The sequence below is a fragment of the Ailuropoda melanoleuca genome, chromosome 5 (genome assembly GCF_002007445.2).
Source record: "Ailuropoda melanoleuca isolate Jingjing chromosome 5, ASM200744v2, whole genome shotgun sequence".
NCBI lineage: Eukaryota > Metazoa > Chordata > Mammalia > Carnivora > Ursidae > Ailuropoda > Ailuropoda melanoleuca.
This window is the reverse complement of record NC_048222.1, coordinates 5,911,536-5,938,463: the sequence shown is the minus strand read 5'-3', so window position 1 is coordinate 5,938,463 and position 26,928 is coordinate 5,911,536. Positions and strand designations below refer to the sequence as shown.

At 44.2% G+C, this 26,928-nt stretch overlaps 2 long non-coding RNA genes across 3 annotated transcripts in view; one reads left to right on the top strand and one right to left on the bottom strand.

Annotated features, from left to right (window-relative positions):
* Positions 1–26,928, top strand: part of LOC117802270 — a 105,283-nt gene that overhangs the window by 76,382 nt on the left and 1,973 nt on the right. The window lies entirely within an intron of this gene.
* Positions 7,749–26,928, bottom strand: part of LOC117802269 — a 51,939-nt gene continuing 32,759 nt past the window's right edge. Inside the window, exons 1-3 of one of the 2 annotated variants that reach the window (XR_004625357.1) lie at positions 16,884–17,096; positions 14,738–15,035; positions 7,749–10,053 (exon numbers count right to left, since the gene is read on the bottom strand). This is a non-coding gene — a long non-coding RNA (uncharacterized LOC117802269). Of the gene's footprint in view, positions 10,054–14,737; positions 15,039–16,883; positions 17,097–26,928 lie in introns of those variants that run through there. The other variant, XR_004625356.1, reaches the window with a different exon arrangement.

Below are 26,928 nucleotides of genomic sequence, written 5' to 3'. Positions count from 1 at the left end.
GGGATTGACTAAAAGAGTCAATGACAAGGGGAATGAGACCATCATATATAGTTTAGACCAACTTGGGTATGTGGAAGGGTGAATACCTGAGCAAAATTGAGATTCTGCCAGAAAAAATGGCAGAAACTGGGATTCCATATTATTTATTTATATAATGGGTTTTCTTACAAGGGCCATCACATGTCTAGATAGCATGGGCTCTCCATAATCTTCATCTTCTCCAGAAAGACCTACCTCCTGATTTAGACTCTCCTTTCCTACCTTGATTTCATTAATTTACAAGCTCCTTTGGACCCATTCTCTGCCTTTCTCTGTATCCTCAATCTAAAGTGTATCTGTAATCTAGATAAGTGAGGCTCTATTAAGAAGCATTTGATTTTAAATGACATTTTCCTTTTTTAAATGAAGTATAGTTGACACAATGTAACATTAGTTTCAGGTGTACAACATAGTGATTCAACTCTGTGTACATTATGCTGTGCTCACCACAAATGTAGCTCCCATCCCCATGTGCTATTACAATATCATTGACTATATTCCCCAGGTTGTACTTTTCATCTCTGTGACTTACTTATTTTGTAACTAGAAGTTTGTACCTCCTAATTCCCTTTATCTATTTCACCCATCCCCCTGCCTTCCCTCTGGCAACCATCAGTTTGTTCTATTTAAGAGTCTGTTTGGTTTGTTTCTTTGTTTTGTTTTGTTTTTCAGATTCCACATATAAGTGAAATCATATGGTATTTGTTTTTCTCTGTCTGATGTATTTCACTTAGCATAATACCCTGTAGGTCCATCCATGTTGTTGCAAATGGCAAGATCTCATCCTTTTTATGGCAGAATAATATTCCACTATATATATATATATTTTTTCTTTACCCATTCATCTATCAATGGACACACGGGTTGCTCCCATATCTTGGCTATTGTAAATAATGCTGCAATAAACATAGGGATGCATATATCTTTTCAAATTAGTGTTTTCATTTTCTTTGGGTAAGCGCCCAGGTAGTGGAATTACTCGATCATATGGTATTTCTACTTTTAATATTTTGAGGAACTTCCATACTGTTTTCCACAGTGGCTATACCAGTTTGCGTTCCCACCAACAGTGCACAAAGCTTCCTTCTCCACATCCTCGCCAACACTCATTATTTCTTATCTTTTTGATACTGGCTGTTCTGTTAGGTGTGAAGTCATATCTCACTGTGGTTTGATTTGCATTTCCCTGATGATTAGTGATGTGGGGCTTCTTTTCACGTGCCTGTTGGCCATCTACGTAAAGATATCAATTTAGGTTGTCTGCCCCTTTTAAATCAGATTATTTGGGTATTTTTGGTTTTTCGTTTTGGTATTGAGTTCTGTAAGTTCTTTGTATATTTTGGAAACTAACCCTTTATCGGATAGGGCATTTGCAAATTATCTTCTTCTCCCATCCAGTAGGTTGCCTTCTCTTTTTGTTGATGGTTTCCTTTGCTGTGCAAAAGCCTTTTATTTGGGCGTAGTCCTAGTAGTTATTTTTGCTTTTGTTTCCCTGACCTGAGGAAATATATTCATAACTATGCTGCTGAGACCAATGTCCAAGAGATTACTGCCGAAGTTTTCTTTTGGGGGTTATGGCTTCAGGTCTCACATTTAAACCTTTAATCCATTTTGAGTTTATTTTTATATATGGCATAAGAAAGTCATCCAGTTTCATTCTTTTGCATGTAGCTGTCCAGTTTTTCCAGCACTATGTATTGAAGAGAATGTTTTTTCCCCATGGTATGTTCTTGCCTCCTTTGTCATAGATTAATTGACCATAAAAGTGTGGGTTTATTTCTGGGCTCTCTATTCTATTCCTGATTTGTGTGTCTATTTTTGTGCCAGTACCATACTGTTTCGATTATTAAAAATGCAATTTTCTTATGTGAAACCAAAATAACATTAATAATTATACTAAAATTAAAACGAATTACAAAACATGGAATTAATACACTTTTCTTCTAGAGACTAGTAACTCCAAAAGGTATTTTAAAATCTATTGGAAGCTTAAAATATAGAAATCTATGTAAATTATTTACAATTGTTTATATGTATACTCTTTTAAAAAAATACTTGGCTACTATAGGACGTTTAAAAAATTACAGAAATGGGGGTGCCTGGGTGGCTCAGTCGTTAACCAACTGTCTTCGGCTCAGTGCGTGATCCCGGCGTTCTGGGATCCAGCCTCACATCAGGCTCATTTGCTGGAAGCCTGCTTCTTCCTCTCCCATTCCTCCTGCTTGTGTTCCCTCTCTCACTGGCTGTCTCTATCTCTGTCAAATAACCAAAAAATCTTTTAAAAAAATTACAGAAATGTACAAAGAAGAAAAGAAAATTAACCTCATCTTATCATTTTGGATATATCTTGTTAACATTTTGGAGAATAGCCATCTGATATTTTGTGTGTGTGTGTGTGTGTGTGTGTTTAAAAGCCATTAAAATGGTTTTAACATGGTGGGCATCGCACCCATCATTTTCAAAACATCTTTAATATTTATTAACTTTTTTCTTTAAGATGCAGATAAAAACTATAGCATTTATTTATCTGAATATGAGGGCTTTCTATTTAATGAAAACTGTAAAATAATAATTCCTTAATATTGTTTTGATAATATTTTCCCCGTTTAAGTCAGATGACCACACATCATTTGAGTTTTGAAGAAAAAAAGATAAAATGATGTTATGAGTTTGGTCACAATGAAAACAAGGAATTCAAGAATAATCTGTCAGTTTTCACACTGTCATGCTTACAACTTCACAGCAAACATCTGAGATTAAGTTGTGACATTTCCAGACTGAGACTCCAGAGCCCTAAACCCTACTCCTGTTTTATTTCAGTAATGTTTGAAGAATGTTGGTGGTCTTGTAAGAGAACCTGAATAAGGAGAGGAAATAGCCAACATTGGGGAACAGAGAGGAAAAGAAAAGCGTGGTTTCCTTCCTTCTACCAGAAAACATAACTGCTCAGCCAAGATTAGTCTTTTCTTGTGCCAGACCATTTATTGGGGTGCAAAAAGAGAATATTGAAGTGTTATTTTTATTTCCCCATTAAAAAATGTATTTTTTGTGTATACCTTATATATATTAATTAGTACAGTAGGACATGTACATAATTTATAAATGCATAAGTATATGTTTATTTGGGTTAACTAACATTTTGTATATATTTACACACAAAATATAAGGTATCTATTTTTTTAAGTTTTTTTGAAATACCTTTTTCATGATAGGAGCACACAATCAAAACATTTGGAGATCACTGATGATCTTCCCTCAAAATCACTTCATAATTTTATGGAGTCCTGGAAGAGATTTTAAGTGGTAAAGAATCATATCCTCACTGGAAAATGTGCTGTTTAAGATTGATATATGTCTTTTTCTTAAAGATGTATTTATTTTAGAGCGAAAGAGAGAAGGCAGAGGAAGGGCAAAGGGCAAGAGAGAGGGAGAATCTCAAGCAGACTCCCCCTTCAGTGCACAGCCAACTGGGGGCTCGATCTTAGGACTCTTAGACCATGACCTGAGCCGAAATCAAAAGTCAGATGCTCAACCGACTGAGCCACCCAGGCGCCCCCATATATGTCTTTTTGATGACTGAACTAATTGTTGAATGGAGTCTGGCTATGGCAGAGGAACTTCTGCCTTAACCCCTTCCATGTGCTAATTAAGTAAGATCATTCACTAATCCAGCATTTACTGAGCACCACTCTGTGGGGCAGTGTCCTGAGCAGTGCAGGAAAAGGTGAGGACATGGTTCAGACAAAAGTCTGTCGTTCGTGGAAAATGAGACTGTGGTGGAAGGACGAGCTGGGTGCTGTGGGAGGAGGGCAGGGGAGGGGCTCTTCTTTCAGACCTGGGGCATCAGGGAGAAGGCTCCGACTGGGAGACTTTCATAGGTTGGGGAGCGCAGTGTTGTCTTGCATTAGCAACCAAACAGCCACACTGGATGGAAAGTATTCGGTCTACTGGAGAAAGCAATTAGTTCCAAGAGGCTGGAAAGGTTCTTGGATATCATGCAAGAGAGTCTGACCAACAGCCTTCAAGACCATCGCTGCCATCCCCATATTCATATATGAAGAAACTGAGCCTCACACAAGTTCAGTAAGAACATGGGTATAGAGTAGAGCTGGCCTCTAATCCAATATTCTTTATACCTTTCAATTTATAACTCTTAGAAATGTAAACACCAAAATGCGGTATAAAATGTTTTCCTGCAGTATTGGGTAAATGTCATGTGGGTTTACTGGAGGTAAGTTGAAGCACCTAATAAGACTTAGCAATTGTTTTATCGCTCCTTTTCAATCAATAGGTTTGAAAACTTGCTATAGTGCTCCAACTGTGGTCATGAGAGCATAAGGGCAGATGGAAATCTATGTGCCTCCAAATCTTCAGTGTCTGAATAGTGTCTGGGACATAGCAGGTGCACAATAAATGGAAAGGGGGAAAAAAGATTTATTTTCTTTCTAGAATAAAGTAAGTCCATTAAATCTGAATTCAGTCAAGGAAGTTGATTAGAGAAGCATGCACGCAAATACATTTGAAATAAACTTATGTCCCTTACTGATGGATTTGACATTTTATATATGAAAATGAGCGTCTTTGAGCTTCTGGTTGACAACTACCTAATGCTAATATTGGACAGAGCATGATGGTGGAAAGGACACAGGAGTTAGGAGTCAGACAGATGTCGGTAAAATCTGGGTTCTACTCTATTTGACCATGGATAAGACTTTATGTAACCTTGGATAATTTGTAGGAGTTTTGCTTTTCTCATCTGTAGCATGGGAATATTAATACTCCTTTGCAGGGCTGTTGGAAGGGCTAGAAATATAAATACATATAAAGTCCCTGTCACACAGTAGGCGTACAATAAATCCGTGTGCTTACTGTTTTTGTTTCGTTTTCATGTTTTGAAAACTCTGGTGCACTTCCTGACAGATGGTCATTTTTGTTGGATGGAATTCTGAGCTCGTACAATCTGTGAACATGTTCTGTAGCCATATAATTTTCTCAACCTTTGTACAGTAAAATTAAATACAGAATAATCCTGTAGGTATGGATAACTTTAGCTCAGGGGTTTCGTATCTGTGAAAATATCATTCATTTAATAACTGATGTCAGAAGGGTTAAAGCAACCTACAGAACGGTAGTGAAATTGGGTTTAAACAAATCTGTTTATATTAATTCCCTCCACTTTCTGATAGAATGAACAGTTTTATTAGAAAATAATCAGTGTGTGGATCTCTTTTTTTCTATGCATTCTATCCACCTTCACTACATAAACCCTCTTAATCTCAATGATTCTTGTTGAGTTGGGTTCTTCACAGATAACAATGAATTTTAAGCATAGTATTTACAGCATTCTTCATTCTGTGGGGAAATTGATTTGATGGGAACAGTAGATTTGGAGTTCCAGCCTGCGGCATGGTGGAGAATTTACAGAAAAAAACAGATAACTGGGCAAAGTAAACAATATCTATAGAGAACTTATCATTCCCTCTCCAGAAAAGGCCAGCAGAGTCATTCATTTGCTGTGGTATCTTATTTTGTTAGAGACATAAATCTCAGTTATAAAATCAGTTGAGCACTCTGCTACGCGACTTTGTAAAACACATGCTTGTGAACTTTACGAAGTTTCCACACACTCAGAGCGTCCTCCTCCTCCCCTCGGGAATCTTCCATTAGAGGCTTGGGACATACGAGTTAATAGGGTTCATGATCCCCATTCTGTTTTCTTCCAAGCAGATTTCCTAAGAGTATTAATTTATGCATCCTATTCCAATAGAGACTTTAACGCTAAAAATGTCAAATTAGTACCCACATAATTTTTGTCACTTATTAGTGAAGTCTCAGTTGTTGGAAGTCCCCCTTCACCTGAGATGTTTGTATGAGATGAGCTCCAGCTTCTTCACGGTTATCCCTGCTGCAATCCAGCACTCTGGAAATTCTGTGTGTGAATCTCAACCCGTAGGCAAACAGGACCTTTTAACCTCCAACTCTTCAGTAAAGACAAGTTTCATCCTACTCGGTAGTAGACATTAGTTTCATTCTAACTGTCCACTCTTTTTTGCCTTTGTCTCAGCCACACATTTTCCCCAAATTGTTTGCTCTTCTAGTCAGAAGGAATTTAAAAAAGGGAAATATCCCATATTGTAATGGGCTCTTGTTTCGTGGCAAGAGTGCAAAAGTCTCGACAGAGGGCCCTTTGCAGTTTGCTGGGCCCTGGCCAGTCTCTATGGAGAAAAAGCAGAGTGAGAAGAGGAGCAGTGCCCCCCATTGTCCTCCTGCCTGCTTTCTGGCTTCAGTGGAGCCGGCAATACTAGGTCAAGGTGTGGGGCCTGTAGAACTCTACCTTAGAACCCTGGAGAATGAATCCATTGATTTATGAGAGGTTCTCCCTGACCTCAAAGGGTGACAGAGAATAGGTTCAGAAAGAAAGTAGAATGGTGCCTTCCAGGGGCTGGGTGGCGGGGAGAAGGGGAACTCTTATCTAACGGGTATAGAGTTTTCGTGTTAGAAGATGAAAAGATTTCTGGGGATGGATGGTGATGATAGTTGCACAACATTATGAATAGATTCAATACCGTTGAGCTGTATACTTAAGCCTGGTGAAGATGGCAAAAAAAAAGGGGGGGGGAAGAGTAGGTCAGAGGGGTGACCCCACCTTTAAAGGAAATGGGCAGCTGGGGGCAGCTTCAGAGTCTCATCCAGGCCTGTGCCTGCTCAAGTGCCTTGTTGCTCGTTATTGTCGAAGCCTTCACAGATGCCAGCTGTGGGCCTCTGGCCATTGGGCAAACGCCGAGCAGGAAAAATCACCTGACCCCTCTTGTGGGACGCGCTACACAGCTCACGGTTGGGGGTCAAAGGGCAGGGCCCCCGGGTGACTTGGTGGCTTCAAGTTCCCACTGCTTCTCCTTGGGCTCTTGTTGACTAGATCAACCTGAGTCCTCTCTAGGCTCAGACCTCCATGTACAACACAGTTTGGAAACTGCTCTGTCTTTGGGGAACTTTGATTTTAGGTGGTTTTTCTACTGAGGGAGAAGGTGGGTTAAGTGCTCAGATGCTCTAAAAATTCAAGCTCCCAAACTCCAAAGATTTTGCTGTACCATGACTTTTTCCTTGGAAAGATTCCAATGGAGAGCGCAGTTCTGATATGAAGTGCAAATTCTCTCCCTCCCAATAAGAAATTCTTCCCCATATTAAATCATTCAGTCTCGTGCTCCACACTTTCCCAAGGTTTCACAACTTGGTAAAATGCATAGTGATTAAAAGGACTTCAGGTCTCCGTGATCTGGCCTGGAACATGTTCCCTCTTAAACCTCATGCTTTCTCCGTCTTTCTTATTCCATTCCAGCCCCTGCAGCCTCTTCACTGCCCCTCTAAGCTGGCAGGTATGCTCCCACATCAAGGGGCTTGTCGCTTGTTCTTGTCATAGCCTTCTCAGATGCCAGCTATGATTTTTCAGCCTGACGTCAGTCGAGATGAATAATAATATTAAAAATCTGAGCGGCCTCGGGCACCTTGGGTGGCTCAGTCGGTTGAGCTTCCAGCGGTTTCGGCTCAGGTCATGATCTCTTGGTCATGGAATCGAGCTCTGCATTGGGCTGCCTGCTCAGTGGAGAGTCTGCTTGAAGATTCTCTCTCCCTCTGCTCCTTTCCCCACTTGAACATGCGCGTGCTCTCTCTCTAATAAATAAGTCTTTAAAGAAAAAGTACGCTCATCATGATGAGCACTGAGTCATGTATAGAATTGTTGAATCACTATATTGCACACCTGACTCTAATATAACACTGTTAAGTACACTGGAATTAAAATTAAAATAATAATTTCCTCCATTCTTCCCATCACCCTTATCCTTACAACTCATTGCTATCTCATGTACTGTATAGTTTGAAAATGTATCTTATTATCTATCTACTTTTAAAAGAGTAAGCTGCATGATGGCAAGACCTTTCATTCGTGGCGTTCATTCCCATATCTCTAGCATCTGGAATAGTGCATGGTTCATACTAGGTGCTCAATGAACATCTGTTGAATAAGTGAATGAGTGAATGAAGGACAGGCAGAGGACAGGCTCAGGGCCATTTACTGCCATTCCTGACTGTCCTCAGCCAAGAGCACCCAGCTCATCCTCTCCCTACAAATGCTCAGAGGTGCTGCACAGACTCTGGCTGTGCTCCTGAAAGCCTCGGATGGGTCTCTTTTCATTGGTCATTGACCTGGCGGGGGGATGGGTGGGTGCAATAGATATTCCTTGGCTCTTTGTGCACATAAACTGATTATCTCCAGCCTCACCCTCCTGTGGCTACAAATGAGACCACCTTTACATTGAAATTTACATCATAAGGGCTCTCAGCTTCTACCCGCTGTAATCGCCAGACCTCTACCCATCTCCCGCAATTTATTTCTTCCAAGTTCTTCCGTGCCAACTTTGCCAAGGCACCTGCCCACACCTCTGCTACCAGCGCCCTCTTGAGAAAGGTCACCACCATGCCCGGCACCTGAACTGCTTGAGAGTCTTTCTGATTGGCTCAGGGGCTTCTCTGTAGGCTCTGGAGGAGTGAGGGGAGGAGGGCAAGCAGCTTGGTTTCCGCTCAAGACTTCAGTGACCACAGCTGCTTTGAGGGGGCCTGGGTCTGTACTTTCCAGTCACACAATTTACAGACACACCCTCAGGCAAGTTGGGGAAGTAGAGAACTTGCATCCTCTCCTTGCTCCCCATCTTTCCCTTCTCCTTCCAGGTGCTCACGCAAAATAACACCCCTTCCCTCCTGCACGCAACACACAACACAGAGGTCTCTGTGCAAACAGACACTAGGCACTGGGCATCTGGAGTGTCACCCATGGGCCAGAAGTTTCCAGTCCCTGACCAAAACAGGATGTCATGCCACTCATCCGCATTCAATGCAGAGGGTCCCTCAGTGTGCCAGCCCACGCCCTGTGACTGTCCGGCTCACTCAGAGCGGACCAGGATGCAGTGTCTACTCCTGTCTGCTGGGAGCACGATGCCAGTTCTCTCAGGGCGTCTGGGCAGATCTGCAGATTTCTTGTCACGAACCCACTTCTTTTCCTCTTTAGACATAAGCTCGTGGAACAAAGCACAACCCAGCACAGGCCTGATGGGACTTAGGACCGCTTGCCCTGAACTCAAAAATTCATATTCTTCTACATGACAACTAAGAGTTTCCTGGTTAGAGAAAAAAATACCACCCTAAGGGCATCTTCCCATGGTGTCTTCCTTTTAAGATCCAAGATGATGCCCTTTCCATAGCCTTCCTGTGAATTTAGTCCCCCTCCCTTTACCCCCATGAAGCCTCGGTCAATTCATGATACCCTAACAGGCCTTGGGTGTGAAAAATAAAGATCTTAACAAAATAATGCAAATCCTTCAAAAGGGAACATGCTTTTTTTCTGCCTCTTTTAATGATTTGGTGGTAGCTGAAAGATGCCTGTTCGATAGAAACAGTAGAACTAGAAGATGTGGCTGTCCAAAAATGGCTGATGCTTGTTGTGACCTCTGGACCATGAAGGAGAGAGCAGCCCTGGAGTTAGAAATCCTCAGCAGTGTGCTCCAGAGTCTGGGCGTGGGGGGCCGGGCCCCAGCTCTGTCTTCCCACGTCACCCAGCGCTGCACCCGCTGTGCTCTGCACGTACCCTTCTTTGCTCTAGCTGTAGGACAAACAGAAGTTTGCCGAAGGAGCCCACATGTGCTCCTCTTGTAAATCAAAACTGAGAAAACAATGAGAAGCCACTGTTGTCAGAGGAAGAAGAAGATATGTAGGATTTGTCACTGCCAGAAAAAGTGGGCTGGCCCGGTGGGTCCCCAGAAGCTTCGAAATCTCCCAGCCAGCGACCTACAGGCCACAGGCCAGCTCCCACCGGAGCTCAGTGTAGACGGTGGCCTGCTCTGCCGTCTCTCAGGCTCACGTGTTTCTTGTGGAAGGGGTGTTTCAAAGTTGGTGCTTGGAGACTCTGTTTTTTCCAGAAAATGGAAACTGTTTTTCTTATCAAATGTCTTGTAGCCTTGTGACCTGAAACAAAGTATCACAAAGGTTTGAATGCCCTAAACTACAAAACAAAACAAGCCCTGCCTACTTTGGCATTTTAGTAAGTGAAAATGTCCATTGGTAATGAGGGCTCCGACTCTTCAATGGCCCAAGTGGCTGACACTGGTTCTACTTGGAATCACTGCTGATTTATTTCTCCTGGAGTAAATGCAATGCCATTATGTCTTGGTGACAACAGAAATGAGCTTTGGCCAGGTCTGTGCATAGTTTGGGGATGAAGAAAATAAGTTTTGAAAGGCAATGGGTATTGCTGATTATAGATTTTTATTAGGAACAGATGTGGGGCTATGGCTGTTAGTGGTGGACAAACTTATTGAAACAAGCAGCTAAGAACTATATTAGCTTCTTTTTCCAGAAAAGAGAAATATTAACAAGTTGAATTTGTAATCTTTTTCTTCAAGGGATGGCCCAATCATCAAAAACACACTCTGAACACATTTCTCTGTGCCTGTGGTGCATAGTGCACAAACAGGGGGCACTGTTTTTGTTAACATGTCTGCAGGCAGAAGCAGAGGTTTGGAAAGGAATTCTAGAAACTTCTTTCACCCCTGCACTAAAGCTTCAGATCTCTCCACTTTAAATTTATTTATGGCCGGCCACCTTCTAACCAGTGTCATCCTCTTGGAGCATATAGCTGTCGATCCTGTGTTATATACGGTTATGACACTCTGTGAAAATATCCCAGGGCTGTTTGGCTCTTCCTTCAAGGACAGCATGAATATTTTGAATCACCTCCCACCCAGTCTGGGGCTAGGTCAGCGAAGGGGCAGGCTTTAGACATCACAGATCATTTCCATCTCTCTCTGCTATCCTCTTTTGTCACCATTGATGGAGACCCCTTCATTTAAGGATACTTCCCAGAAATTTCAAAGGACATTTCCAATCATTATACCACTGGCTGGAGCTTACTCACACGGCCATGCCTAGCTTCAGAGGAGTGAGGAAAGGAAGGGTTCATCTGAGCGGCCATGTAACTAGTTAGAGTCAGGATTCAGCTTTGTTTAAGGATGGGAAATGCATATCGAGATTGACTGGTAGGTTGTACCATAGGCTTATACCAACTTACACTCCTATCAAGAGCATATGAGAGCTCCGTTTTCTCCATGTTTTCAAAAAGACTTGGTTATTGTCAGACACTTTGACTTTTGTCCATCTGATAGACGCTCCTTTATTTTTTCAAAAAATCTTTTTATATCCATAAACAACTCCATTCCCTCCCCATCACAACCAATCTAATGTATTTGATATCTATCTGTTTTCTATGATACGTAATGGGTATTATTTGGTATATGTCTATTTTTAATTCTTTAATTCATAAAATAGTTGCAGTCTAGGTCTTTTGTCACGAGGCACTGTGTTTTTAAGGACCATTCGTGTCACTGTGTACCCACCTAATTTCTGTTGCTCCTGACTAGGCTACCTAATATTCCGTGATTTTCGCCCTCACAACTTACTTGTCCATCTTCCCCTCAACGGACACTCAGGCTGCCTCTAATTCCGCAACATCACTTAATGCCTGACAATGAGCCTATGTGAGGAGTATTAGCATTCCAATTTTACAGATAAGACAACTGAGGTTCAGAGGAGTTAAAGTCGGCCCCAAGTCCCGTAGCGAACGTACTCTCCTGCCTGAGGGCACTGGCCTCTAGAAATAAGAATGCCTGAGAAAATCCACCTGTGAGTATAAAAAAGTAAGGTTCTCTCTGGTGTGATTTCAGAGGTTCTAGAAAGTTCTCCTGCTCCAGAATATCTCCCCCATTCAGCTCCAACGCAGCCTCAAAGTTGAAAGCAGAGATCCTTTTCTTGGAATTGATGATTCCTCTTTGCTCAGAATCCAAATAGATTGTCAGCCTCATTGGTTTTTATGCTTGGTGGTTCTTGAGTTTTCAGCCCTTTTCTGGAGGTGAAGGAGTAGGTGAGCTGCTGGGGCTACTGAAGGGTTAGAGGTCAGTGTATCAGCTGGCACTATAGAGGCTTCGACAGAGGGCAGATCAGTTCTCCAAGCGGTTCTCAAGCCCAGCCTCCAACCAGTGGAATCAGCATCACCTGGGAACCTATTTCGGGCCCTCACCCCAGACCTTCTGAATCAGACGCTCTGGAGGAAGGTCCCAGAAACCCATGCTTTCATGAGCCCTCCAGGTGATTCAGAGGCCCACTGGAGTTTGGGATCAGATCAGGGAGGCCAGGGTGAGCAGCCAGGGCTGGTACTGTGGCACACCAATGCCACTGAGGCCCCGGGCTCCTTCTCTCCCCCTGCCCCGACACCTTTCGCCCATGGCTTTCATCTGTGCGGGAGCAAGGTATACTCCAGATACCACGTCTGCATTCCAGGTAGGGAAATGGGACGAATTCGGCGTGGGGGGAGCCTGTATAGAGAAAACCTCCTTCGCGGACATCTTCTGCTCTGTCTCGTGACGCCAGATGTCACACAGCCTTGCCCACACACTGCAGAGTCTGGCTCTAGGTGCGTCAGTCGGTCAGATGGGCTTCCCCTGCTCCATAACTGTTCTGGAGGCTGGCCTCAGGACGGAGAGGAGAGATCACTCCTCGCAAGCCCGGGCACCTGAGAGAGGGTGCCATGTCACCTGGTGTGAAAACAGCTCAGCTCTGTCGCCTGCATTTCCCTCCCTCTCGTCCTCCGAGAGCCAGAGACGGTCCCTAATCGACAGAAACTAAATCTGAAACGCTCCCCTCCTCACTGAGAATGCACTCCATCCTACAAACCCACAGCTGCGATTAGCCGCGGAGCAGAGATTAAGAAAGACTTGTTATGATGAGTTTGTTTACACGAGCTCCCCGCAGCCTGGGAGAAAGGATCATCATTTATTTTTGCCTCTTGGCCTTGAGCCTGTTTTGATCCCCGAGTATCTCTGCCTGTTGACTTACTCTCCAGCTCACGGAGTTTTTCACTGACTCCCTAGGTGAACTTGGGGATGGGTCCTGGGTTGGAAAGAAATACAGAGCTTTATCTTAGTCCTCCAAACGCCGCCTTTTGAGAAAGAAAAGCCAGGCCTGCCCTGTCTTAAGCATTCGGAGATTACAGAGTGCAAGGGAGATCTTTTCCCTGGCAGCCCCTGCGCAGCCTTGCTTCCTGCAGCCTTCTGCCCGGGACGGGCGGGGTGCTGCCGCTCACAGGAGACCTTTCATGTTGCCCCGCTCCTAGAAGTGGGTTGTGCCCGTCAACACTACAGGTGGGTCCGAAGCAAGTGCCAAACAGGCAGCTGCACAGCCCAGGGACTTTGAGCTGTTTGCAGCCCTCCTCTCTTTGTACCCCTGCCAACTCACACACACCTGGGGTTTCACCAGCTGCCTGCCCACCGCAGCCCCCTTTCCACCATGTGACCTAATCCTCATTACACCTGCTCCTCTTTGGGGCGGCCAGCCCCGTCCCCACCTTGCCGAAATAAGGCCTGGGGAGATTTGAACAAGACCCACGCTATTCATGCCTAAAACAGCCAACTCCCACTAATTTCATGGCAAATTAGGAAGGATTAAGGTTTCCTTCGAAGAAAGGCTGGAGCTGACAATTAATCAGCTTGGTCATTTGGGGATCAAATTAAATTGGACCTGAGATCTCAGCTCTAAAATGGAATCAAATTCTCTCTTTGGCATGGTGTGTGTATTGGACTGAGAATACGAACACAGACTGTCCCCATCTTCCTTCTTTGCATATAGATGTTGGTTTGTAATTTTAAAACGCAGCAAGGGGTAAAGCAAGTACTACAGCTTGGGTTTTTAAAGTGAATGAAGGGCTGCTGTTGAATTCAGCAAAGACTTCTTTTGTCCTTCTTCTGTCTAAGAAGTCTCTCGGTTTAGGTGCCGGGGCAATAAGGCAGTAAGATCTGAATAATTCCAGAGCCGTGTCTTCAGGGAGATCAAAATCCAGTTATTTTGGAAATGATACTAATATGAATTTGACCACCTAGCACGAGAAGTATAAAAAGCTATAGAAATGATGAATTCCGATTGGGGATTAGGAATGATTCTGCGGTGGAGCTGAGTTTCAAAAGATGAGTTGTAGTTTTGTGCTTTCTCTCTTTGGGCGGACACCGGGAGGTCACCTGCAGTCAGGATCTTTTCTTTGGTTGTGCCTGGCATTGTTCTGCACCGTTCTCGCTCCTAACCTTCTGTACATGACTACAGTCTGAGGCTAAAAGCGGTAATCACCTTTAGAAACTGCCAGCAAACATGAATAACTGTTCTGGGGCCAACTTTTCTCAAGGAAGTAATAAATGTACTCTCGTGGCTGATGGCAGCGGGCATGGAAGTCTCTTCCTCCCTCCCTCCCTGCCTTGTGACTTTGGACGTGAAACATAATATATCAATTCATTGCCTTTGCAAGCGTGGTTTCTTTACGATGGTGATAATCAGCAGACTGTGTGCTTGGTACCGTCTATTGCCACTTCTGTGAGTCACAAAAGTGCAGAAAAGATGAAAAACAGGGAAGAGAAAGCATGCTAATAGCAACATAAAGAAAACAGCCTTGTTACTTTAAAACAGTATCATTTTCAGAAATGACTGGAATGGCCACAGAAGGAAAAACATGTAAATCGTTTGCAAAGTTTAGAATTCAAATGCCTTTTCTAGTCACTTTGAGAATGTACGCAGGCACACCCCCGCCCCGCCCTGGCGCTGCCCCATCACTCACGGTGGTAGACCAGCACCCTCAGTGCTGTTCAGCAGTATTCACGGTTCTCTTTCGGGGACCACAGAGGATTGCATTTCTTTAGCTCCTCGAGTTCAGGCATGGCCACACCTCTTGTCTTTACCAGTGAAAAGTCAGTGTCAGTGGCTTTGCTTCTGAGCCAAGGCATCTGATCACCCGCGATGAGGTACACAGTTCTCCTACCTCAGCATCACGGGAGCTATTTCCAGAAGGAGGGGTCTTGCCAAGCCAGCTGAAGGAGGAAAGTCCCCTCCAGAGTCACACAGGCCTGCAGTGGTCTCTGCTTCAGTAAAACAAAACAAGCAAAAAACCTTTTGAGATTCTTCAAAAGGCACTGAGATTTAGGGGCTGCTTGTTCCTGGGTAGACCCCAGCCTAGCCTAACTTGTGCAACAGCTGATTAACTGTCATTGTGTTCACACGTAAGAGACTGGAATGGATTAGAACACATACACCCACATACACCCAAGGTAGGACTGATACCCAGGGACGGTCTCAAGGTACATCGGTTCATGCTCAGGCCCTTTACATGCATGATCTCATCTGAATTCTCACAAGAGCTCCATCTGATAGATTAACTACCACCTACATTCCACAGATGAGAGGGCTGAGAATCCCAGAGTTCCAGTAACCTGCCCACGATCACATAAACGTGGCCAGTGTGGTGCCAAAGGCCACGTTCTTTTCCTTGCTGCCTCCCAGAATGCTCATCTAGAGTGTTCTCTCCTGATTGTGTTATGCTATACACATTCACATAAATCCAAAGCCCCCACGGAGCAGATAATTAGCTTCCCTTTTTTCCAAAGGGGTTGCTCACCTCAATTTCACCTGATTTCTGAATCAAGTGTCTGATGGATGTCAGTGTTAAGGAAACCTGATGGGTGGGGCACTTGGCTGGCTCAGTCAATGGAGTGTATGACTCTTGATCTCAGGGTTGTGAGTCTGAGCCCCACGCTGGGTGCAGAGATTAGTTAAATCTTTTAAAGGGGGGGGCACATGGGTGGCTTAGTTAGTTAAGCGTCTGCCTTCAGCTCAGGTCATGATCCTGGAGTCCCGGGATTGAGCCCCATGTCAGGCTCCCTGCTCAGCGGGGAGTCTGCTGCTCCCCCCTGCTTATGCTCTCTCTCTCTCTCTCTCAAATAAATAAAATTGTAAAAAAAAAAATAAATTTTTAAAAAAAGAAAAACCTGGGGCGCCTGGGTGGCACAGCGGTTAAGCGTCTGCCTTCGGCTCAGGGCGTGATCCCAGCGTTCCGGGATCGAACCCCACGTCAGGCTCCTCTGCTGAGAGCCTGCTTCTTCCTCTCCCACTCCCCCTGCTTGTGTTCCCTCTCTCACTGACTGTCTCTATCTCTGTCAAATAAATCAATAAAATCTTTAAAAAAAAAATAAAGAAAAAAAGAAAAACCTGGTGGGAGAACATGGATAGAAGGAGGCAAATGTATCCCAACTGCTAGAAAACAGCAAACCAGATACAGTCATCATCCTATATGAAAACCAAGGAAGATTCCTGTGTACTATGTAGATTAAACAAAAACAAACAAAAAGTTGTCCATTCCCTGTTTTTCTAGAAAATGTGGTTGCAGCCCAACCAAGGTCGGTGTTGATCAGTCCTCTCCTGTCAGTGATGTCCAGTAAGGTTTCCGTAATTTCACATAGTCATTTGTTTCACTCGTACCCCTGCCTGTGGGTAGACATTCCAAGTTCCCCCATATCTGCATGTGGCCCTACAGTCCAGCATCAGGTTATCACAGGATGAAGTGGAGCTCTTGGAGGGCAGGAACCGTAACCATCTTGTTAATTCACGGATTTCAGTGCCTAGTTTGATGTCTGGAGGGCAGGAAACTGCTCAAGACCTCTGTTCGACAGGTGAAGTTAAAGAACCCATGAGCACTGACAAAAATAACAAAACAAGGGGCGCCTGGGTGGCTCAGTCGGTTCAGCGTCTGCCTTCGGCTCAGGTCATGATCCCAGGGTCCTGGGATCGAGCCCCGCGCCTCTCCCCCTCCCCCTGCCTGCCGCTCCCCTGCTTGTGCATGCCCTCTCTCCCCCCCCCAAATAAATAAAATCTTTAAAAAATATAACAAACTCAGAAGCAAGACTGTGGTTTTACCAAAATGAAAGAAAGACCTGGTTTAGCCAATCACACGCAGGATTATCACCCAAGATCTGGTTGTACAACCTTCACGAAGTGGCACAGGGTTATCCAAGGTCTAAATTCAAACATGAAAAATACCGGGGTGCCTGCATGGCTCAGTCGTTCAGCATCTGCCTTCGGCTCAGGGTGTGATCCCGGAGACCTGGGATCGAGCCCCGCGTCAGGCTTCTCCGCTAGGAGCCTGCTTCTTCCTCTCCCACTCCCCCTGCTTGTGTTCCCTCTCTCGCTGGCTGTCTCTCTCTGTCAAATAAATAAATAAAATCTTTTAAAAAAAAATGAAAAATACCTCTTCCCTGTATATTTAAGCTGAAAACCTTAGATTTTTCTGTTCTGTGCACGTTGTTTTAATATCAGATAAGAATCTCATTACAGCTCCTCATACATTCTTTGGGTGAAGGAAGACATTTACATTGGGGGGCTTCTGGAGAATTTTGACTGGAGATAGGCTAGCATCTGGACTTGGGTTTTACAAGTGGAAACCAAAGCAGGGAGTGAGGGGTGGGCACGCACTTCAAAGCCAGCTGCCTGAGGAACAAGAGACGATCTGAGGAAACGAAGCACATGTCCCTCTTTGAGGCGTCATCACCCACCCGGCAAGTGGACTTTGAAGAAGCGTCCATTGGTTCAAAAAATAAATAGTTCCTTATTTGGCAAGTCTAATTTCCACATAGGTGTCATCAATTCCACAGTGAAGATAAAAGAAAAAAGTCACCGGAGAGAGTCTATCAAGTGTCTGTACCTACCTACGCGGTGGGTATTATAATGACGCGCGTGACAGACGCCTGCCCCAAGAGTCCGCCTCTAGGAATCCACGGTTTGCTGTGAAGGTGTCTGCTTTCTTTTGTGTTATTAAGTCAGCTCGGGGCTCTTAGCTCAATTTCCTTTCCTTCCTGCAGTTAGTTGTTAACATGTGTGTAGTTTTAGGGAGAGGTTGAAATAAACGTTTGATTCACTAGAATCACACGGGATGGAACTGCGGTCAGGGGCATGCATTTGTAACTAGCTGGTAAGTTCCTTGGAGGCAGAGTACACACCGGACTGGTTTAAAAAAAAAAAAAAAAACCTTCTAGCATTTAGTTTTGCATTAAATAGGTGTCTAGTAAGTGCCTGTCGGGTAGGCTAAGAATATACTTGTGTCCTCTAATACGGCTACGTTTGTATGTTGCAAACTCTACAACAAATAGGTTGCTGTCTGCTTTTTTTTTTTTATGATTTTATTTATTTATTTGAGAATGATAGAGCATGAGCAGGGGGAGAGGGTGAGGGAGAAACATGTGGTTTTTTCCTAGATCGTAGACATTCTCCTACAGGACCACAACACAACCATCAAAATCAGGAAGTTAACATTGATACACTACCACCCTCTAATCTTCAGGGTCTATATGAGATTCTCCAGTTGTTGTTTTCAGTAATCTCTACCCCGAAGTGGTGCTCGAACTCACGACCCCAAGATCAAGAGTGGCATGCTCTACGGACTGAGCCAGCCAGGTGCCCCTCCATCTGTTTTCATAACATCCCAAAACTTTACAGCACAAGGATCCAGTCCAGAAACACATTTCTTCTGTCAGAAACAGTTCCTCGATCTTTGGTTTTCATGAGCCTGACATACTTTTGAAGCAGGCAGGACAGCTACTTTCGAGGGCATACCTCAATGTGGATTTATGTGCTACTCTCCCGTGGTTAGATTCAGGTTATGTATCTTTGGCAGGAAGAACAGAAGTTATGCTCTGTTCTTTCTGCACCCCATTCAGTGGCGGAGGATTTCATTTTGCCCCCCCGACAGGCGCTTTTCAATTCAACAGCTTAAGATAATGTTCACCAGGCTTCCTCACCTGCCAAGCTACTCCTTTATCCCCTTTCTGATGAATTCAGTATTTTGTAGGTGGTATTTTGAAACCATGTAAATATTCCATTCATCAACACATTTTTATTTAAGAATATGTAAGGATTCCTAGTTTGCTATTTTATTTGATGGGTTAAATCCACTTTTAAAATGATTTAAGGTTCAAATTATCCTACATTTGGTCAGTAGGAGTCCACTTAAGATAGCTTCTGTGTTTTTTTTACATCACTCCATCATTCCTTGACCGTTTCTTTCATTTCCAGCACAAAAATACTGTATCTTGCTTCCCCCAACCCTGGAATTAGCCATTTCTTCAAGGAGCTCTGGTTCCATTTAGTGGGGAGGCCAAGATGGGACCCCAAGGATACTCATTTCTTCTGGCAGTGCTGCTTCAGGAATATATATGCAGATACACGTGTTCACACGTTTGCATCTGCATTTCTGTGTCTGCCGATGTAGAGAAAACTGAGGGCGCCAGGGTGGCGCAGTCGGTTAAGCGTCTGCCTTCGGCTCAGGTCATGATCTCAGGATCCTGGGATCCAGCCCTGCGTCAGGCTCCCTGCTCAGCGGGGAGTCTGCTTCTCACTCTCCCTCTGCCCTTGCCCCTGCTTGTGCTCTCTCTCTCTCTCAAAAAAAAATAAAATTTAAAAGATATAGAGAGAAAACTGTGGGTTTATACCAATTTTTGCACTTCACTCCCACAGGTTTATCCAGTTTTCTCTATTATTTTAATTCATACCTCCCTTCTCTGGTAGTGAGAAACACGGTATTAGGGACTGAATTGTGTCCCCTCCCTCACCCTCCCCCTCGACCAAATTCTTGTGTTGAAGCCTTAACCCCCAATGTGATGGTATCTGGAGATGGGGCCTTTGGGAAGTAATTAGATTTAGATGAGGTCATGATGGTGGTACCCTCGTAATGGATTTAGTGCCCTTACAAGAAGAGGAAGAGACAGCAGAGCTGTCTGCCGTGTGAGGACAAAGCAAAAAAGGCAGCTGTACGTGAGCCATGAAGAGCCCGTGACCTTGCTGGCACCCCGACCTCAGAATTCCAGCCTCCAGAACTGTGAGAAAATACAGTTCTGCTGGTTAAGCCACTTGGTGTATCGTACTCTATTACGGCAGCCCGGGCAGATTACTATACATGGTTTCCATTACTCTTAATATATTTATTTATTTGATCAGTGTCCCTCACTGGGGTCTCCGACCCCCCACGTTGGGCTACCTCTTCATGGGGATGCTCTCTTCAACCTCCCTGGGCTCTGATTTCCCATTCTGGGCCGTCATGTCCGCCTCATTTCCCCCATTGTTAACTTCTACTCTCCTTGGCTTCATCTAATGGCGTTGGGGCTGACCTCTTCAGGAAGAGAAGGAAATAGATTTTGCTTAGTTCCCTAAAATATCATTTGATCATTCAGGGGAGATGTGTTTTATCAAGCAAATGTCTAAGAAGTTCATTATAATAATAAATTTGAAGCTAGAAGGAGCCTGAAAGATCATCTACAACCATCTTATTTTATTTCATAACTACTTGATTCCTAGGGATCATTTTTCTTGCTTTATTTTTTAAAAATTTGTCTTTATTTTTTTTTAAAGATTTTATTTATTTATTTGACAGAGAGAGCACAAGCAGGGGGATCAGCAGGCAGAGGGAGAAACAGCCTCCCCGCTGAGCAAGGAGCCTGATATAAGGCTCGATTCCAGGACCCTGGGATCATGACCTAAGCCAAAGACAGATGCCCAACCGACTGAACCACCCAGCCACTCCAAAAATTTGTCTTGCCTTAAAGAGAAACAGAGTCTCATAAAAAATATTGTGCATGAACAGAGCTGTGATTAAAGGAACTTCTGGAGTTAGAACAACTGCTTTCCAGAAGCTTCTTCTTATTTACAGAAGCTCCATGGTTACTGGCAAGCTAGGAGAAGCGATGCTCACATTTTCTAGGTAACATGGCTACCTCGGTAGTTTGTTCACCCCACTCAGTGTACTTCTCCTGACCGTCTTTTGTGCTTCCGGCAGAGGGACTGGAGGAGCAGATGAGCTGTCCGATAGCGGGAAAATTTGTTCCATGAAGAAGCTCACACGGGAAGGTGCAGTGACTTTATTCTTCCAACTAACAGTAAACTAAGAGAGACTATTTTTATTATTGTCTTCCCACCACCAGCACCCCCCCCCCACACACACACACACCGGGACGTGTGGTTTCACAAGTAAAAATGCATTTACAGAGACAATGTTATTACAGTTGAGACCACACAAGAAAGTATAGGCAACAGCAACACTAAGTGTCTTGCTGGGGAATTATGCAGGGCTCAGTCTGTGGGAAAGACTACCAACAAGGATGTGCCCTTAAAGATGGGAGATTTAGGGATGAGGAGCAGAGAGGGAGGTAAACCCAGGATCAAAAGAGAAAAGCAACCAAGGAACCAATGCCTTCAAGAGTCTGATTTGATTGGGGAACAAAGGCACTCACAAAAGTGCAGAGGGAGAACAGAGCCTGTCTTGAGAAGTGGAATAGATTTATGTCTCTTGGGCCATATGAAGCCTTTTAGATGATGCATTTCAGATAGAATTGAGGTCAACTGCAAATCATAGAAAACCCAACCAAAGCGGCTTAAAGGAACAGGAATGGATTTATCTTTTTTCTTTTTCTTTAAATATTTAAATTCTAGTTAGTTGACATACAGTTCAGTGGTTCCTCATTTACATATAACACCCAGTGCTCATCATAACAGGTGCCCTCCTTAATGCCCATCCCCCATCTATCCCCTACCCACCTCCCTCCATCAACCCTCAATTTTTGTTCTCTATAGTTAAGAGTCTCTTATGATTTTTTCCCCTCTCTCTCTTTCCCCCCTCCCAAATGTTCATCTGCTTAGTTTCTTAAATTCCACATGTGAGTGAAGTCACATAGTATTTGTCTTTCTCTGATGACTTATTTCACCTAGCATACTACACTCTTGCTCCATCCACATTGTTGCAAATGGCACGATTTCATTCTTTTTTGAGGGCTGAGTAATATTCCTGTGTGTGTGTGTGTGTGTGTGTGTGTGTGTGTGTGTGTGTGTACACACACATTTTTAAAATCTATTCATCAGGGCATTTGGGCTCTTTCCATAGTTTGGCTATTGTTGATAATGCTGCTGTAAGCATCAGATATACACATACCTTGAGTGTGCATTTTTGTATCCTTTGGGTAGATACCTAGTAGTACACTTGCTGGATCATAGGGTAGCTCTATTTTTACCTTTTTAAGGAAACTTCATACTGTCTTCCAGAGTGGCTGCACCAGTTTGCATTCCCACCAACAGTGCAAGAGGGTTTCCCCTTTCTCCACAACCTCACCAACATCTGTTGTTTCCTAAGTTGTTACTTTTAGCCATTCTGACTGATGTGAGATGGTATCTCAGCATGGTTTTGATTTGTATTTCAAACAGGGGTGGATTTATCTTACTAGAAGTCTGAAGGCTAGTGGTCGCTGGCAGTGGTTCAATAGCTCAAAAATGTAGGGCTACTGTCCGTGTGATTCTCTTGGCCTTTCCCTCATGACTCCAAGATGGCAGCTGTAACTCCAGGCACCATATATGCATGTAAGACAGGAGAAAAGGAAAACAGAAGCTTATCCAGAGCCTTGCTCCATCACCACCCCCAGCAGATATTCATCCACTGAACATCAGCCTGCATTTCCACAGCATCACTTCTACCTACAAAGAAAGCTGAAAAAGTGAGTGGTTCACTTTCCCAGCTTTTACGGTGGAGACAAGAAGGGAAAAAGTGATTAGGAATGGGTGTCGGCCAAAGATACAGACGTAGTAAAGAGAAGGGCCATATGCACCCCAATGTTCATAGCTGCATTGTCCACAATAGCCAAATCATGGAAGGAGCCGAGATGCCCTTCAACAGATGACTGGATTAAGAAGCTGTGGTCCATATACACAATGGAATATTACTCAGCTATCAGAAAGAACGAATTCTCAACATTTGCTGCAACATGGACGGCACCGGAGGAGATAATGCTAAGTGAAATAAGTCAAGCAGAGAAAGACAATTATCATATGATCTCTCTCATCTATGGAACATAAGAACTAGGATGATCGGTAGGGGAAGAAAGGGATAAAGAAAAGGGGGGTAATCAGAAGGGGGAATGAAACATGAGAGACTATGGACTATGAGAAACAAACTGAAGACTTCAGAGGGGAGGGGGTGGGGGAATGGGATAGACTGGTGATGGGTAGTAAGGAGGGCACGTATTACATGGTGCACTGGGTGTTATATGCAACTAATGAAGCATCAAACTTTACATCGGAATCTGGGGATGTACTGTATGGTGATTAACATAATATAATAAAATAAAATTTAAAAAAAAAAGTAAAAAAAAAAAGGAATGGGTGTCGGGTCCATTGATCTATTTGTCTGAGGCAAGAAGACTGATCCATTATTTTCCATTTCTCATTTAGGAAATGAAAGAAAAGTTTCAGTTGGACATAGGAAAAATGTTTTTTAACTCTCTGGTTAAAAGGCTACTGAGGCAGACAGTGATGCCTCTATCCTTGGAGATCTTCACATTGAGAAATCACTATTATGTGTCTTAGAAGATTTAGACATTCAGTTGCCTAAAGCCTAGAAACTGGACCAGATGATTTCATGACGTCTATGATTATTTGACTCACTGTTTCCAAGCTACACATTGCCTACCTCTCAAAGCACTGTGAAATACCCAAAAATACAAGATGGCCGCCCCTCATCATCAATGCCCCCCTCCTCCATCTACTTCCCTGGAAAATTTCCAACGGCACTTTGCTATTACAGCTTCCAAGGCTAATGCTGTTTCTCTTAATCAAAACTAGTTTCAAATATGCCAAGAAAAAAAAAAAAAGAATTTGACAAATGAGGTAGACGTAAAAGATCAGAACGTCGAGATTTATTTAGTATACTGAAATGCATTTGGATAAAACTAAAAATTGGTCTAAGATCCTATTAGGTAGATGTGAAGCAATTACTTGAATTTTATAGTAGAGTCACAAAACTTCCCCAGACATAATATTATACAAGATTATCTGTTATGCTTACTTTTTAAGTAAACACACTTGTAAATCACTTGGCAAACATGTCGAGAGCCCATGGTTTATTTCTGCTTCACATTACACTGTATTCTTGGCTACACCAGGTTCCCTAATGGCAACAACTAACCTTTTCCAGACAACCCCTCATGCCCCGGAGCAGAGAAGACAATGCCCCATTGTGAACTTACACAAGATTTGCAAATATGGTGCAATTTTGGTATACCAGTGGCCTGAAGTTCACAAACCCACTAAAGTTTCCAGCTAGCCTGTACTTGTCAGCCAGAAAGCATGGGGAAGTCTAGGGTGAAGTCCCCCTTTCCTATCTGTATTTAAAGACCACCTAAAAGCTACTTTCTTCCCCCTCTTGTCTTTTAAACGGCCAGAATGAGAACTGGGATTGGTTTCACAATAGTCCAACAAATCACCCCCTTCATGCACCTTGATTTTGGTTACACTGCTCGATTAGTTTAGGGAAACACTGGCCTCCACAGCTTCCACAAGTTTTGCTAGCTGAACGCTCCTTCCCCCCCCATGTACCAGGCTCCTCACGAGGTGCGACATGCATTACCTCAGAATTCGTTTCATTTGGTCAGCTGATTTGTCTTGAGCACCTACTGTGCTCACCTAGTGTCTCCTTCCTGCTAGCGACTGGCCTGGTCAGAGTGGGCCATCACTGTAAACGCAGGACACCTTTTCCTTCGAGACTACGATTCATGAACATTGACAGTTCCTCTGCCCAAAGAGCTCATGCTCTTTGAATTCATAGCACATTTTGCCTCTGTTGAACCTGGTATAAAAGTTCACTCCTTTTCTTTATAAACTCATCTTCAGAATTTGAGTTCAGAAGCCTCTTGCTCTGAGGCATGCCAACTCATGCTTCCATGGATCGTCCTGACAGGCCAGCCTCAGATTGGGAGTTTTGCGGGTCCTGGTTGGAATGTCCTCAGAGGAGCAAGGAAAGAACCCCGTATCTGCCATCAGGAGCTCCCAAGTTTCTGATCTCCTTGCTCCCCATCTGGGCAACTTTCTGTTGTTTCAAATTTTATATGTTTCAGCTTCAGGGTGGTGAGAAACAAGTGAGGTGACACTGGGCAGGATGCCTTGAAGATTTGGTGAAGTCAGCTATCAAGAATGATCACCCTCCATGCTTGCCCCCAGAAGGGACTGAAAGCCAGGGGCAGCCTGACACAACACTTCAGCTCAACGTTTCACAACTTCTAATAAAATATCATTTAATTAGGCTCTGGGGAGGGTCATGAGATCACACGCTGTCTGTCACAGCTCCTTGCACCCTGGTGTCTGGGGAAGGAGATTCTGAAGAGGAAGAGCCTTCCAACTTCTTGGACACAAAGGCAACAATTCAAGGGTAGATCCGTCCTGCCCCAGAGATCTTCTCAACCCCCGTATGATGGTTTAGCAGAGGCAGAGAACTAGTGGGGTCTCGATCACGGCCTGAGTGGAAAGTTCACAGTGTGTCAGAGAACAGAAGGCATGTGGCTATTGCCATGTGGTTCGTGAACCCTGAATCACCTCCGCGTGGCCGTGGGCAAGACTCACAGAGGCAGGTGTGAAGGGTCCTGAGGCCTCAAGAGGCAGGCACGGAGGAAAGAGGACCTACACAGTTTTGTTGGCCAGCGCCCTCTGCAGAAGTGGTAACAGGGCCCTCTGGTCCACATCTCCAACCCAGAGGCAGGGCCCGTCCCCCAACCCACTCCTTCCCCTTCCCAAAGCACCTCCCCAGACGGTGGCCTTCTGTGTCCTCTCCTCCGACAGCCCACTCCACATCTCCAGCCAGCTCATTTGTCTCCAGGATTTACGCTGCCCTTTCCAACTTTCTTGTAACTCCTCCTCGGAGAGGTCAGCCCTTGGTCAGAAGCACAGAGAGTGCCTTCTAGAGAAAGCTTTAGGGAGACAGAGCCGCGGAATGCCCAGAACACGTCGCCAGGAGGGGGCGAGAGCAACGAGGCTCCTATTCCCGCGCCCAGGGCCTTGGTTTCCACATAAGCAAAAGCGGGAATGACCTCTGCTTGTTTGATCCACATAAATCAAACGAGACATCTGTGGGAATGTTTGAAAACACTTTGCAAATATAAAGCAGCCCCATTTTCCCTTCCATGACCCTATGACAACTGCAGTCATCAAGCCAATGAGAATATATTGAGTATCTATGATGGGCCACACTGGGCTGGGCCCTGGAGATATGACAATAAATGTGGCGTGTCCCCTGGGCTCAGGGGGCTCATCTGGGGGTGGGGTACAGCAGTGCAATGAGCAGTTAAAATATACTCTGCTAAATCTCATAACTGAACATAAGAGGAGTGCCCAGCTCACACAGAAGGGGCTTTGCACAGGGAGGGGTAACCCAGGAGCTAAATCTGGAAGGATGATAGGAGCATCTGCTAGGAGAAGAAGGGGGTAGAGGTCCTTTCCAGGTGGAAAAGCAGCATGCACGAAGGTGAGAAAAATGACAGCATGGAAAGGTCAGAGTATGGGAAATATTTCACTGGAGCTGAGGCCAAGGTGAGGGAGAGATGACCCCGGGGCATCAGGAGGGAGGGGTCCTCCTTGGATAGAATGCCGTGTACTCACCACATTCCGGGCACTTTTCTAGTACATCATATGTATTAACTCTCTCATCTTCCTGCCTCCACCATGAAGCCCAACCTGATTACCCATTGCTAAAGGAGGAAGAAGGTGAGGCCCAGAGAAGTTAAGTAACTTGCCCAAGGTCATACAACTGGAGTGTCTGCCAAGGAGCTGGGTTTTGTCCTAAGACCACTGAGAAGATACCGAGATTTTAAGCGTGTTTGGGGGCTGGTGCAGATTTGCTTCTATTTATTCTAGGGTCTGATTCCAGTCTTTTAGATAGTTTCTTGACAGCCTGCATAACCGATAACGTATATGTCACTTTCTCTTGTGGAAATGTGTGTTGTTTGCTTAAATATTTAACACTTATCTCCTGGGCTTATCAATAATGTAATGCAGTAATTGAAATCTTCTGGGAGGGGGTAGATTACCAATGGAAATTTACACTTAAAGGTCGATTATACTTAATGATCAATAAGCTTGGCTAATTTTGCTCTTCCTCCTTTCCTTCACAATCTTTTGTGG